The sequence below is a fragment of the Amphiura filiformis genome, chromosome 10 (assembly GCF_039555335.1).
Source record: "Amphiura filiformis chromosome 10, Afil_fr2py, whole genome shotgun sequence".
Taxonomy (NCBI): domain Eukaryota; kingdom Metazoa; phylum Echinodermata; class Ophiuroidea; order Amphilepidida; family Amphiuridae; genus Amphiura; species Amphiura filiformis.
In genome coordinates this window covers 44,364,876-44,379,994 of record NC_092637.1, presented here as the reverse complement: position 1 = coordinate 44,379,994, position 15,119 = coordinate 44,364,876, and the positions used below count along the sequence as shown (strand labels likewise).

Below are 15,119 nucleotides of genomic sequence, written 5' to 3'. Positions count from 1 at the left end.
CATTGAAATGTTATTAAAACGTTTTGTAAAAAACATTGTAAGAATATTTCTGTGTTTGCTAGGTTCAAATATTTTAACATAATGTTATTTAAGTGTTGACAAAATATCAAAACTGCTGGGTACCAAACTTTTTGATACAGCTTGTATAGTAATTTGTGCTAATTTCCATGCAAAAGGAGCCAGTTCTTTCATCCTTAAAACAAATACACATGTTTTCAATTACATGCAGATAGATAAGACCTTGGTAAGATAAGCATGTTAATTGTTATGTCACTATCACTATCTTGATCTTGATAAGATGCCTACCATGCTACAACGTATTAAACAAGGACAACTATACAACATACATTACATTCATTGAATGACTTTGAAACTTTGGGTACAAAAACTCATACTCTGCAAGTTAGGTCAAATTTTGCACTATGATTGTTTATTTGAGGTTATTGGACTATGCCATTGAGATTAGGCTATTGTAGTCCATAGTGTTGGTCACCGTCTATCGGGTTCTAAGAGGCGGTAAACTGGTTAAGCCATACAAAGGTCAAAGGTCTCGATTTATTTGGTGTTTTATAAATCCATTAATTTTTATTTTAAACAAAGAATATACGCACACCATTTTATCCCGTGCATATCAGAAAACAATAATAAAATAAAATCCAAGCATATTGTGGTTTTATTCCTGAGCAAGGGCATAATTTTAGCAAAACAATTGCGGAGTAAATCTAGTAAGAGTGGAATTAGAAGCTTTTCACAAACTCATGCCTATATGGCGGGCGTCTCCGTAGAGGGATATCTCTATTATTAAGATTTGTAAAACACTCAAAATCGATAACCTGCACAAAAGTGTCCCGTTTTGATATGGCACGTCACCTATCAAGTGTGTTTTTCCCCGTTGATTGTTTGTGTTCGAAGCTGTCGCGTATGCGAAATAACGATGTGCGCACGTGATTTCGTTTTTTTGTGTTTTTTTGTTTGTTTTTTTAACTTAGGCATTCGGGATATACTAAAAGGGTCAATAATACGTAGTTTTTACTTTAAATAATCCTCCAATTAACGGAATATATGTGTGGATCAATGAATGATTATGTTCATTCTTCATTGTTCATGGCATTTACGCATGTACACAACTGTTCAAAGCATATACACCCCTGAGAAATCTGTTTCTGGAGGAGGTTCCGGAATCGATCTGCACTCAGGTTCATATGCTGGGCAGGGCCGGACTGGTTATAACCTTAAAGAAGAAAATAAAACAAGATACAAATGAATAATATAAATAACAAGGACATTTTTTACTTATGTTGATGGGTGTTATTAAAGAAGACGAGCTGTGCACTGCATCTACTCAAGCATACCTTGGTGTTGAACTCCATGAGCGGCTCAGCTGGAAAACACATATTGAGTAAGTAGCATCCAAGGGAGGCAGAACCCTCGGCTTTCTTAGGAGGCACCTGGGAAAGGACTAAACAGAAATAGAAAAAAGCAACCTACACCTTACTTGTGCGCTCATAACTGGAATACGCCTATGTCGTGTGGGATCCCCATAAACAAAACCAAATAGGCCGTCCAAAGAAGGGCTATCCGATTCATATCCGGCAACTACCAAAGGGAGGCTAGCGTTACTGCTATGCAAACAAAACTTGGCATACCCGGGGGCATACCAACACTTGAAGAAAGAAGGAGAAACGCTCGCCTCACCATGTTCTACAAAGTCACAAATAGACTCATAGCCATATAATACCCAATCCAAAATATTTAACACCAAGAACCAGAACTATCCGTAGCAGACAGCATCATCGCTTTACACAGCTCGGCTCATCATTAGACACATACAAGCACATTTTTTCCCCGAGGACACTACGGGAATGGGTGGCGCTTCCGCAAATCACCATTGAACTGCCCACTGTGGAGCAGTTCAAGGAAGCCATCGAAGCCAACTAAATCCATGGCAGATATTTTTTACTTGCACCAAATGAACTATAATAGAAGAGGCTGAAGAGCACATGCACAGAGCACAGAGCACATTCGTCCACTGCTAGAAGCACCGCACAGCAGTCCCTCATCCAGTTGCTGAACAGGCTTTTGATGAGAAACAGCATAGAAGTAGAAGAAGAAGCAGAAGATGTGAAATCTTAAAGGATAATAATAGTCCGTAAATCTAACAATATTTATTTTTCTTAAATTTCGTACCAATTGAATTTAATCGATAGGCCTATACTTTGAATATCTGAAATAAAAATAGAGGGGTCACGGAACTAAATTGTGAGAAATGAACATTTTAAAAAGCCCATTTTTGGGCAAATTAGTGCGTCTATGGAAAAATGGAAATTTCAGACATATTTTCGATTCTAACAAAAAATCTACTTCAACATCTTTGCTGCTTTTTGCATATATATGATGCGCACTGATGGAATATTCCATTAAAGCTAAACATTATAGGCCTAAAAAAATGTTTGATTGGCGTAACCCAGCCTACCCTAAAATTTCGCCTGACCCTGGACCTTTTTTTGCAAATAAATAAATAAATAAATAAATAAATAAATAAATAAATAAATAAATAAATAAATAAATAAATAAATAAATAAATAAATAAATAATAACCGAAAATTTAAAAAGAAGAAGAAGAAAAAAGATACATGGCTTTTATCAAATGCAATTTACAGCTTTAAAAGTTGCATTGGTAACTTTGTTAACTTTTTATAATGTCCTTAAATAATTATTTTAAAAAAAATTAAAAAAACAAACAAAGACAAAATAAAACCTCTACCTACCTACCCTAATTTATATGTTACGCCAATCAAACAATTTTTTAAGGCCTTAGGGGTCACGGAACTACTTTGCACACAATTTGACCAGAATTGGCATAATTTATGATTCAAAATCGCAGTTCATACGCGCTAAATTACTCGCGTATGTAGGTGATATCGCAAACACCTGCATATATGACCGTACAGGTTTTGTAACCCTCTTGATTCCCAAGCATCCATTAGGCCATCTAATTAAACATTTGGCCTCAATACGAAGTTCTTTAAAAGTCACTTTTTTTGTTTTTCCTTATTTTTGTAAAAATTTATTAAGCTTGCCAGAAAAATATGTTTGATGAGAATGTCTAGTGCGGTGCCATAAAACAGCGCTACAAAGAAATTGACCTCCAGTTTCTTGTCTTGTCTTGCCCTTTTTTTCTTGCCCTTTTTCTCGTTGTTTTGCATATAGCAAAAAATACCTAATGTCAATTTGAATGACTTATCCTTCATCACTCTTACGTAATTTTCATTTTTTACACTTTCGCTGCAGCTATCACTGAATAGGCCTTATTTTGAATATCGCGTGTTAAAAGGGCATTTCGTGATCCACAGCCTCATCCCCCCACTTTTCCCAAAAAAAAGTTGAGATTTTTATATCACTTGAAACTTTTGGCTACATAATGTTTGTGTACAAAATATTTTTTGCAGATTAATTCGTTTAGCAAAGATATCATGAAATTTGAAATTCGTTCTGGTATGCGTGCATTTAGCTGATTTAGCTCGCCGATTATTATTATCATGATCGGGAGCTTCACGCACCTGATGAGATTCAAACAAGACGTATCAGAACAATAGCGATATACACATATTTTATGTGTCAAGTCGACGTACAGCGCCTACAATGCGTGTATAATCTCGCCAATCGTATTATTTACATATATACCCCGTTTTATTATAAATGGTAACTTTTACTCTAATTTTAAGCACTCCAGGATCAGTCATTCACAGGGCATTTATGTACATCAATGCCCATTACAATGGTGCAAAAAGTAGAAATTCGAAAACAATTGAGGGTATTGCTGTGAAGCAAATCACATATTATGCCTTTAAGGTACAGCAGTCGGAAGTCGGAAAAATTGATTTTGAAATATAGCTAAACAAAGAAAATAATATCGTCTGCACCGCGAAAACTCGGATGTTAAATTTGCAACACTTAGTGATACGGCTTCTGGTGTTAATCACGCAATTAACCATGTTATTACTTACACTACCGGGTGTCACTGAAAAAAAACCCCTGTTTTGTTAAAAATCTAATAATGCACTTTGCTGGACTGCTTACAATTCAACGTTATTTATAATATGAAAATACATGCTATTATACAATATTGCAATGTTAAACATCATGGTTACACCAATTTTTGTTGACCCAATCTCTAGTGTAAGTTAACACCCATTGGTGTGGTTCTCTAAAACACTGGGAAAGTGTAAAATGAATACCTGCAGAGTTTAAAATTTGAAAGTGAATCTGGGAAAGTGTTTAATTAAAACTAAACCAGTGTCAAATTAGCAGTTAACACCCACTAGTGTAAACTTTCAAAATGAACACCAGCAAAGTCAAATTAAAACACCGCAGTGCCGAAGATACTGTAAATCAACACCCGTGGGTGTGGTGCTTTTAGAACTTTTTCTCGGTGTTAAAATTACACCGGAGTTTTTGCAGTGTGTTTCCTATTGTTTTGGAAACCCTTCAACTGCTCATATCTTCGGAACGGGCTTTCTGCAAAGTGTAGCTTTGCAAATGCTTCATCATCCAAGTAGAAAAATGAAAATTGAATATTCCCGACTTCAGACTGATTTTGCTTGATCACACCACATATATCACAAAGGTCTATTCAAGGCTTACACCTACCTTTTGATACGCATAAGATATCAGTCGTATTATTTTTTAAATGAAATGTCAATTCTCATAACATTTGACAAAATGAATAAAATAGTGGAAAGTTTAATAAAGAAAAAGGAGCCTACCTTCATTTTCATCCACTCTCTTTTCCACTGCCTGAAAGGCATTTTTGAGATCTTCCACGAGATAATCCCGTAGGTTATCCTGTCGCACCTTAGAGCCAATGTTCAAAATTATAATTCCGTTCTTCCTCCTTCTTTTTCAACTTTCCTGATCTAACCAATAATAAATGCCCCGGAATAAATGCACTGTTGTAGTCACTGCCAATCAAGAATAAGTAGGCCTTAGTACTAATTATCATTATAGGCATGATGTGGATCTCCTTGATTGCAGTAGTCTGTGTTACAGACCGTGTACCCATACTATCCATAGGGAGATAAACTACTGGGAACCACACACTGCTCGCTCCGCTCGCTATTCGTGGGGCATCCATCGCGGTTTGTGACTCGTGGCTCGTGTGAGTCGTGTCCCTCTAAATCGTGAGTAGTCTTTAACAAAGACTATCATTGCAGCGACTAACCATGCTAACAGTGCATGGTTAGCTCGGATTGCAAAACGTCTAAAAGGAAGGATTTTTCAGGATAGGTCTCACAATCGTCTCGATCTCAACATCGTCACGTGCTCACAATCAACTAACAACAACTGCTGTTGCAATCAACTGTTCTTCGGTGAAAGATTAAGCATATTGCGGTAAGTTTATTTTGTACTCTTAACCTTTTTAACTTTATGGATTAATGTGGTACTACACCCCCTGATACATGTTGTGACTAATTTTGCATGTTTCTCAAAAACTAACAGACTGGTAACAAAGGTTATGTATTATTATAGGGGCAAGGGATCCAATTACTTCACTGAAATTCCAGTGATTCAAGACACGTGGTTCATTGTAATTTATATGTTAAGAAATGAGGTACATTCTAGCGGTACCTATTTTTTTTTAATCATAAATAACGTACCGCTTGAATTGAGTCACTGAAATTCATGTGTAGTAACTGAAACTGGATTCCTTGCCCCAATAATATGATACATAACTTTTGTTACCAGTATGGTATTAGTTTTCGAGAAAAATGCAAAAATAGTCACAAATCTATCAATGGTTGTAGTACCACATTAAAGTGTTTGTGTGGGTGTGTGGGTGTGTGTGTGTGTGTGGGGGGGGGGGGGGGTCAGTGTGTTTGTTTGCTTGTTTGTTGTTGTTTTTTCATTTTGTCAAGTGTTTTCCGCCATGGGCGGGTTAACTTTGTCTTGGTTCAAATCTCTACTATGGAAAGTTTGCAATATCTTTGTAAATATAATATGATAGTTTGTCCTAGATTTGGGTTTTAGCGTTTCATATTTGAAAGAACTATATGTTTAACTGCAATATTTCGAAACCACAAACCCAAACTGGGTGCTATGATGTACGACATTGGACTACGAGTATTCATTTTACGAAGTTGGCAATAGGAATTTGTTTGTTTTGCATATGCAGTCGGTTTCTGTCGTGTATATTTGCGACTGAGCCACATGTAGACTGGGCCTTGGGCAAAGTATCTGTTTAACTATAACAATGTAAATATTATTAGCAATTTGCCGATGTTGGCACCATACCATTTAGCTGATAACATAAATTGAATCTGCTGATGATAAACGCTTATTTTGTAAACATATATATAATACTCTATGATTATTAATGGATGGAAACTGAATAAACTGCTCTCAATGAAATAACTGAAATATTCAACATAAATTTTGTTTTTTCAACGATAAAAATCCGTTCACTACCATGAATACTGACCATGATGTGTGGGCTGGGAGTGACACTAGTCTTGGGGTAGATTAGTTTCTTTAGTTTTATTCATTTTCACGACGAACTCATTTGGCTTGAATAGGAGCTAAGTGCAACTTTCAAATTAAATCCGACTTGAAGCCACTCAAGCGCCCATAACTCGACCAAATGATATCGCAGAGCAACAAAAGACATATCAAAATGCGCAGGAGAAAGCTGTGCTTTAAATACATTAAATACGTTTTTGATATATATTTCAGTTCCCGATATATCTGACCATTTATATATAATCGTTTCGATAGTTTTATGGGTTGAGTTTATTATACCATAATCTCGTCAACAGTGTAGTAAATCGGGGGATGAGGCTCTCGATAGGGTCTGGGTGGCAAACAATAATATGTTGGTCCCATGGACGAGTTTGAGGGCTTAAAGCCAGAACTGATTGCCAAATGATTCAAGTCCACTATGTGAACACTCTTTCTTTGGTAGGAGTGACTAAGTCCAATATTGAAAAAATAACAATGCCAATAGTGATTATGCTATACTAAACACACCAACTTTCAAACATTTTTGAACATTTTTGAACATTGGCTCTCAGGTGCGACAGGATAACCTACGGGATTATCTCAAGGATATAATTCCGTTCTTCCTCCTTCTTTTTCAACTTTCCTGATCTAACCAATAATAAATGCCCCGGAATAAATGCACTGTTGTAGTCACTGCCAATCAAGAATAAGTAGGCCTTAGTACTAGCAGGAAAGTTGAAAAAGAAGGAGGAAGAACGGAATTATATCCTTGAGATAATCCCGTAGGTTATCCTGTCGCACCTATTCATAGTCCTTTATTCTCAAGCAGTTACACATCTACTTGAAAGTAGCCTTTGATGTGATGTGTGTTGCCGACTACGGTTGATTAATTTTCACTCCAGAATTGAAACCATATCCAATGTTTCTATAGATAATTCCTTGAAAGTATGACACGTGTGTGTTAAGTACCTGATGTTGCTCTGCAGGGATACCACACGTGGATACTATAAGAAAGAAATGTAGTTTTGTAAAGATTCCAAAAAAATCCGCCCATTTTGGACCATATATTAATTATTTAGGAGAGTAATTCAAACTTTTTAGCTTGACAAATCCATTAAATGATTACTCACGACTTTAGCTTTCGCCATCAGGGCTGATGGCTTGATCACAAGTGAATAGGTCCACTGCTTTTCCCGCGAAACGGCTTGTTGACATTTCCCGGAAGTGAAGATGTTTTTGTTTTGAGCAGTGGATCGTAGGGCCTACACGTGATCGAGAGATACGAGACCTTCGTCGCGGTTGGTGATAGCTTTGGCCCCTTTTTTGCGAATGTAGATTGCTTCCCTAATTCTCCTGCTGAAGGCGTTTGAGTCCTTGTCGAGTATAGACGCCCCCTCCCATTCTATGATATGATTTTCTTGCGCTATGTGTCCTGTAATGGCTGATTTGTGCTGTTCTGTGGTGGATTCTTTTCTATTTGCTCTCGTGAACTTTCTTTCTGCAACAGATTCAGAGTCCTTTTTGTGTTCTTTTAACCTTGTACCAAATTGTCGCCCAGTCTCCCCTACATAAGACTTGTCGCACCCTTTGCACGGAATGTTGTATACCACATCACTAGTCTGCTCAATGTCCTTTTTGTCCTTTGGATGGACCAGCAGACTTTTCAGAGTGTTGGTGGGTCTCATGGCTGTGGAAATATTATGTTTCCTGAAGATTCTTTGTAGTTTCTCCGCCAAGCCTTCTACGTAGGGTATGACTACCATGCCTTTAGATGGTGTGGCATCCTTCTTTTCTGTTTAACTTTCGGCTGTTTGTCATTCATTTGCTGCTTCACTCTGTCCAGCGACCATTTGGGGTAACCACATTCACTTAACGCTGTCCTGATCTTATTCTCCTCCTCTTTCTTATCTTCTTCCTCTGTAACTATGTTCTCCATTCTATCCATCAATGTTCGGATGACCCCAAGTTTTTGGTGCAAGGGGTGCTGTGACTGAAAATTCAAATACTGGTCCGTGTGTTTTTTTTTGCGGTATACCAGCAATTTTACGGAGCCATCTTCTTTGCGCACGATTAGCGTGTCCAGGAACGGGATCTTGCCCTGATCTTCTTCCTCAAAGGTAAATTTGATGTTTCCAGTCGTGTCAACAGAATTCAAGTGGTCTGTGAGTTTTGGAGTGCTGTCTCTCTGTATTATCTCTAGAACATCATCGACGTATCTTCTCCACATCTTCGGTTTGCAGTCAAGGGGTGCTGTAGCTACCGCTTCCTTCTCTAGCCACTCCATAAATAAATTGGCGACGATCGCACTGACTGGGCTGCCCATTGCAGCCCCAAAAATCTGCCTGTAGATCTGTCCCCTAAAACTGAAGTATGTCGTGGTGAGGACAAATCGAAGAAGCTGGATGATGTCGTCAGCGCTCATTTTGTTCCTATCTTTGAGAGATTTTTCACTTTCAAGTCTGGATTTGATAATGTCAAGTGATTTGTCGATTGGGGTGTTTGTGAAGAGGGATACGACATCATGGGAGTTCAAGATATCACCATCGTCTAACTGCCGTCATCTCCTCTGCCAATGCCTTGGAATTAATCACATGATGTTCGGACTTGCCGACTAATGGAGCGAGAATTTCTGCGAGAGCCTTGGATGGAGGTCTGATAAGCAATGGAGCCGGTATAATCAACTATGGGTCTTATGGGATTGCCAGGCTTGTGTATCTCGGTGGTGCAATACATTCTGGGGGTGTTCTCTGCTGTTGGATAGAGCAACCTATATTGACTCTCATTAATCTTATTTTCAGATTTTAGTCTCTTTAAGATCTCAACAAGTTTCCTTTTGTAAGCAGGGGTAGGATCTTTACTTAGTTTCTCGTACGTGTGCTGATCACTAAGCATGTCATTTACCTTACTCTCATACTCGTTTGGCGACTGTACCACTGTGCACTTTCCCTTGTCAGCGCCCATTATCAGGATGTCTTTTGATTTCTTCAAACTATTAAGTGCGACTCTTTCTTCCTTTGAAATATTTGATTTTGGGGGTTTTGCCGATTTTAACGTACCTGCTACCTCTGCTCTGAGCGATTTTGCCTCTTCCCACGGTAGTTTTGCACATGCTGTTTCGCAAGCAACGATGTACTCCTCATGCGGAATCTTGTCTACCGATACGGCGAAGTTCAGTCCACGAGCAAGCAACTTCTGTTTTGGCTCCGACAATTCTTTATCGGAGATGTTTTTAACCCATTTCTCACGCCATTTCTTTAACTGGGTACCACTTAAATCCGGTTCTGTGCTATTTTTACACAGCCGTGACGTTAGTCACGGCTGTGTCTTTTTTCTTACAGGTTCTTTCTTTCTTTACACAGCCGTGACGTTAGTCACGGCTGTGTCTTTTTTCTTACAGGTTCTTTCTTTCTTTCTTTCTTTCTTTCTTCTTTCTTTCTTCTGTCAACCATTACATTTGCTCTAGCACTCACATGCTTACATCGATTTTGACCTAACTTGGTCACAATGATCATTGACCGTGCCCCTACATGTCACATGAAACTTGTGGGGTCAAAGGTCATGCAGGGGTCACAGGGGTCAAAAACGTGATTTCAACTAAAAATGCATCTTCTCCCACAACTTACTTTGGACAGTGACCCCACGTGCACACATGCATTGTTATTACCCAGTGTCTATGTGGTGTATACAGATTTGGGTTCAAAGGTCATTAAGGGGTCACTTCCGGTATAAAACGAAAAACCTTCAAAAATTTTTATTAGCTAAGTAAACCATAGCACAGTAACGGTATGTTCACATATGATCTGCAGTCACCCAATGTATATGTGGTGTTTTTTTATTTGGGGTCAAAGCTCATTAAGGGGTCACTTCCGGTATAAACAGAAATATCTTTAAAATGCATCTTCTTCCACAAATTATGTGGGACAGAGACGCCACTTGCACACATGCATTGTTATTACCCAGTGTCTATGGGGTGTACACAGATTTGGGGTCAAAGGTCATTAAGGGGTCACTTCCGGTAAAAAACGAAATATTTAAAAAAAAATTTATAAGCTAAGTAAAACATGGGACAGTAACGGTATGTTCACACGTGATCTGCAGTCACCCAATGTATATGTGGTATTTTTTTTATTTGGGGTCAAATCTCATTAAGGGGTCACTTCCGGTATAAAACGAAATACCTTTAAAATGCATCTTCTTCCACAGATTATGTAGAACAGTGACCCCACTTGCACACATGCATTGTTATTACCCAGTGTCTATGGGGTGTACACAGATTTGGGGTCAAAGGTCATTAAGGGGTCACTTCCGGTATAAAACGAAAAACCTTCAAAAATTTTTATTTGCTAAGAAAAACATAGGACAGTAACGGTATGTTCACACATGAATTGTGGTTACCCAATTCATATGTGGTATTTTTTATTTGGGGTCAAATGTCATTAAGGGGTCACTTCCGGTCTGAGACGAAAAACCTTCAAAATGCCCTTCTGCTACAAATAACATGGCAAAGTGATGCCACGTGCACACATACATTGACATTAGCCAATGTCTATGGGGTTTTCATATATTTTGGGGTCAAAGGTCATTAAGGGGTCACAACACGGCTGTGTTCGTGGTCTTAGACCACAGCTAAGTCTAGTTCTTTCTTCTTTACACAGCCGTGACGTTAGTCACGGCTGTGTCTTTTTTCTTACAGGTTCTTTCTTTACACAGCCGTGACGTTAGTCACGGCTGTGTCTTTTTTCTTACAGGTTCTTCTTTCTTTCTGTCAACCTTTACATTTGCTCTAGCACTCACATGCTTACATCGATTTTGACCTAACTTGGTCATAATGATCATTGACCGTGCCCCTACATGTCACATGAAACTCGTGGGGTCAAAGGTCACACAGGGGTCAAAACGTGATTTCAACTAAAATGCATCTTCTCCCACAACTTAGGTAGGACAGCGACGCCACTAGTACACATGCATTGTTATTACCCAGTGTCTATGTGGTGTACACAGATTTGGGGTCAAAGGTCATTAAAGGGTCACTTCCGGTATAAAACGAAATACCTTCAAAAAATTTTATTAGCTAAACAAAACATAGGACAGTAACGGTATGTGCACACATGAATTGTGGTTACCCAATGTATATGTGGTAATTTTTTATTTTGGGTCAAAGGTCATTAAGGGGTCACTTCCAGTATAAAACGAAATACCTTTAAAATGCATCTTCTCCCACAAATTATGTAGGACAGTGACGCCACTTGCACACATGCATTGTCATTACCCAGTGTCTACGGGTGTACACAGATTTGGGGTCAAAGGTCATTAAAGGGTCACTTCCGGTATAAAACGAAATACCTTCAAAAATTTGTATTAGCTAAACAAAACATAGGAGTGTGACGGTATTTTAACACATGCATTGTGTTTACCCAATGTATATGTGGTATTTTTTTTATTTGGGGTCAAAGGGCATTAAGAGGTCACTTCCGGTCTGAGGCGAAAAACATTCAAAATGCCGCTCGGCCACAAATAACATGGCAAAGCAATGCCACGTGCACACATGCATTGGCATTAGGCAATGTCTATGGCATTTTCATATATTTTGGGGTCAAAGGTCATTAAGCGGCCACAACACGGCTGTGTTCGTGGTCTTAGACCACAGCTAAGTCTAGTTCTTCTTTCTTCTTCTGTCAACCATTACATTTGCTCTAGCACTCACATGCTTACATCGATTTTGACCTAACTTGGCCACAATGATCATTGACCATGCCCCCACATGTCACATGAAACTCTCGGGGTCAAAGGTCACGCAGGGGTCACAGAGGTCAAAAACGTGATTTCAACTACAAATGCATCTTCTCCCACAACTTACGTAGGACAGCAAACCCACTTGCACACATGCATTGCTATTACCCAGTGTCTATGTGGTGTACACAGATTTGGAGTCAAAGGTCATTAAGGGGTCACTTCCGGTATAAAACGAAAAACCTTCAAAATTTTTTATTAGCTAAGTAAAACATGGGACAGTAACGGTATGTTGACACATGATCTGCAGTCACTCAATGTATATGTGGTATTTTTTTATTTGGGGTCAAATCTCATTAAAGGGTCACTTCCGGTATAAAACGAAATACCTTTAAAATGCATCTTCTTCCATAGATTCTGTAGGACAGTGACGCCACTTGCACACATGCATTGTTATTACCCAGTGTCTATGGGGTGTACACGGATTTGGGGTCAAAGGTCATTAAGGGGTCACTTCCGGTATAAAACGAAAAAACCTTCAAAATTTTTTATTTGCTAAGAAAAACATAGGACAGTAACGGTATGTTCACACATGATTTGTGGTTACCCAATTCATATGTGGTATTTTTTTATTTGGGGTCAAATCTCATTAAAGGGTCACTTCCGGTATAAAACGAAATACCTTTAAAATGCATCTTCTTCCATAGATTCTGTAGGACAGTGACGCCACTTGCACACATGCATTGTTATTACCCAGTGTCTATGGGGTGTACACGGATTTGGGGTCAAAGGTCATTAAGGGGTCACTTCCGGTATAAAACAAAAAACCTTCAAAATGTTTTATTTGCTAAGAAAAACATAGGACAGTAACGGTATGTTCCTATGAATTGCGGTTATCCAGTGTATCTCTGGTATTTTTTTTATTTGCGATCAAAGGTCATTAAGGGGTCACTTCCGGTCTAAAACGAAATTCCTTCTAAATGCCTCTTCTGGCACAAATAACATAGCAGAGTGATGCACGTGCACACGTGCATTGACATTAACCAATGTCTATGGGGTTTTCATATATTTTGGGATCAAAGGTCATTAAGGGGTCACAACACGGCTGTGTTCGTGGTCTTAGACCACAGCTAAGTCTAGTTCTTTCTTCTTTCTTCTGTCAACCATTACATTTGCTCTAGCACTCACATGCTTACATCGATTTTGACCTAACTTGGTCACAATGATCATTGACCGTGCCCCTACATGTCACATGAAACTTGTAGGGTCAAAGGTCATGCAGGGGTCACAGGGGTCAAAAACGTGATTTCAACTAAAAATGCATCTTCTCCCATAACTTACGTTGGACAGTGACCCCACGTGCACACATGCATTGTTATTACCCAGTGTCTATGTGGTGTACACAGATTTGGGGTCAAAGGTCATTAAGGGTCACTTCCGGTATAAAACGAAAAACCTTCAAAATTTTTTTATTAGCTAAGTAAACCATAGCACAGTAACAGTATGTTTACATATGATCTGTAGTCACCCAATGTATATGTGGTATTTTTTTTACTTAGGGTCAAAGCTCATTAAGGGGTTACTTCCGGTATAAAAAGAAATACCTTTAAAATGCATCTTCTTCCACAAATTATGTGGGACAGAGACGCCACTTGCACACATGTATTGTTATTACCCAGTGTCTATGGGGTGTACACAGATTTGGGGTCAAAGGTCATGAAGGGGTCACTTCCGGTAAAAAACGAAATATCTTAAAAAAATTTATAAGCTAAGCAAAACATGGGACAGTAACGGTATGTTCACACGTGATCTGCAGTCACCCAATGTATATGTGGTATTTTTTTATTTGGGGTCAAATCTCATTAAGAGGTCACTTCCGGTATAAAACGAAATACCTTTAAAATGCATCTTCTTCCACAGATTCTGTCGGACAGTGACGCCACTTGCACACATGCATTGTTATTACCCAGTGTCTATGGGGTGTACACAGATTTTGGGTCAAAGGTCATTAAGGGGTCACTTCCGGAATAAAACCAAAAACCTTCAAAATTTTGTATTTGCTAAGATAAACATAGGACAGTAACGGTATGTGTGACAGACGAATCGTGGTTACCCAATTCATATGTGGTATTTTTTTATTTGGGGTCAAATGTCATTAAGGGGTCACTTCCGGTCTGAGACGAAAAACCTTCAAAATGCCCCTTCTGCCACAAATAACATGGCAAAGTGATGCCACGTGCACACATACATTGACATTAGCCAATGTCTATGGGGTTTTCATATATTTTGGGGTCAAAGGTCATTAAGGGGTAACAACACGGCTGTGTTCGTGGTCTTAGACCACAGCTAAGTCTAGTTTACTTTGTTTTTGGATTCATGCTTGGTTATAAGGCGTTGAAGCTTTTCCTTGTGTCTTTCTTTTGTCTTATTTTCTTCCGACTCGCGTTTGTTGACAAGATGTAATTCAACATGGCGGCGATCAGCTGGCTCGATGTCCAGTGTTTCTAGATCGTTGTCACATTTTCGTTTTAGAGATTTGATTTTATTACTCACAACGCGAATACGCTCACTTACTAATTCTTTTTCCGCTTTCTGTATGATATTTCTCGCTTTTTGGGTGTTGATTGGACAGCGAATTCTAAGGCTTGATGGTGTGATGCCATTATCTTTACAGCGGTGCGTAAACGTAAGGTGCTGGCGATGTCGGGCCAATTTTTTCTCTGTATTCTCAAGATCACGTATACTTTTTACTGCGAGTTGTCCATAACGACTTCTGATTTCAGTAAATAGATGCATTTGTAGGATTGTAGATAAATAATTCAAACTTTTTAGCTTGACAAATCCATTAAATGATTAAAAGCTAAAGTCGTGAGTAATCATTTAATGGATTTGTC

At 38.6% G+C, this 15,119-nt stretch overlaps 2 protein-coding genes across 3 annotated transcripts in view; both read left to right on the top strand.

Moving 5' to 3' along the window:
- The window catches only part of LOC140162918 (uncharacterized), a 286,934-nt gene that overhangs the window by 36,701 nt on the left and 235,114 nt on the right, over positions 1 to 15,119 (top strand). The window lies entirely within an intron of this gene.
- The window catches only part of LOC140162922 (CD320 antigen-like), a 134,525-nt gene continuing 124,636 nt past the window's right edge, over positions 5,231 to 15,119 (top strand). Inside the window, exon 1 of the mRNA XM_072186235.1 lies at positions 5,231 to 5,391. The gene's annotated coding sequence lies outside the window, so the exon portion shown is untranslated. The remainder of the gene's footprint in view (positions 5,392 to 15,119) is intronic.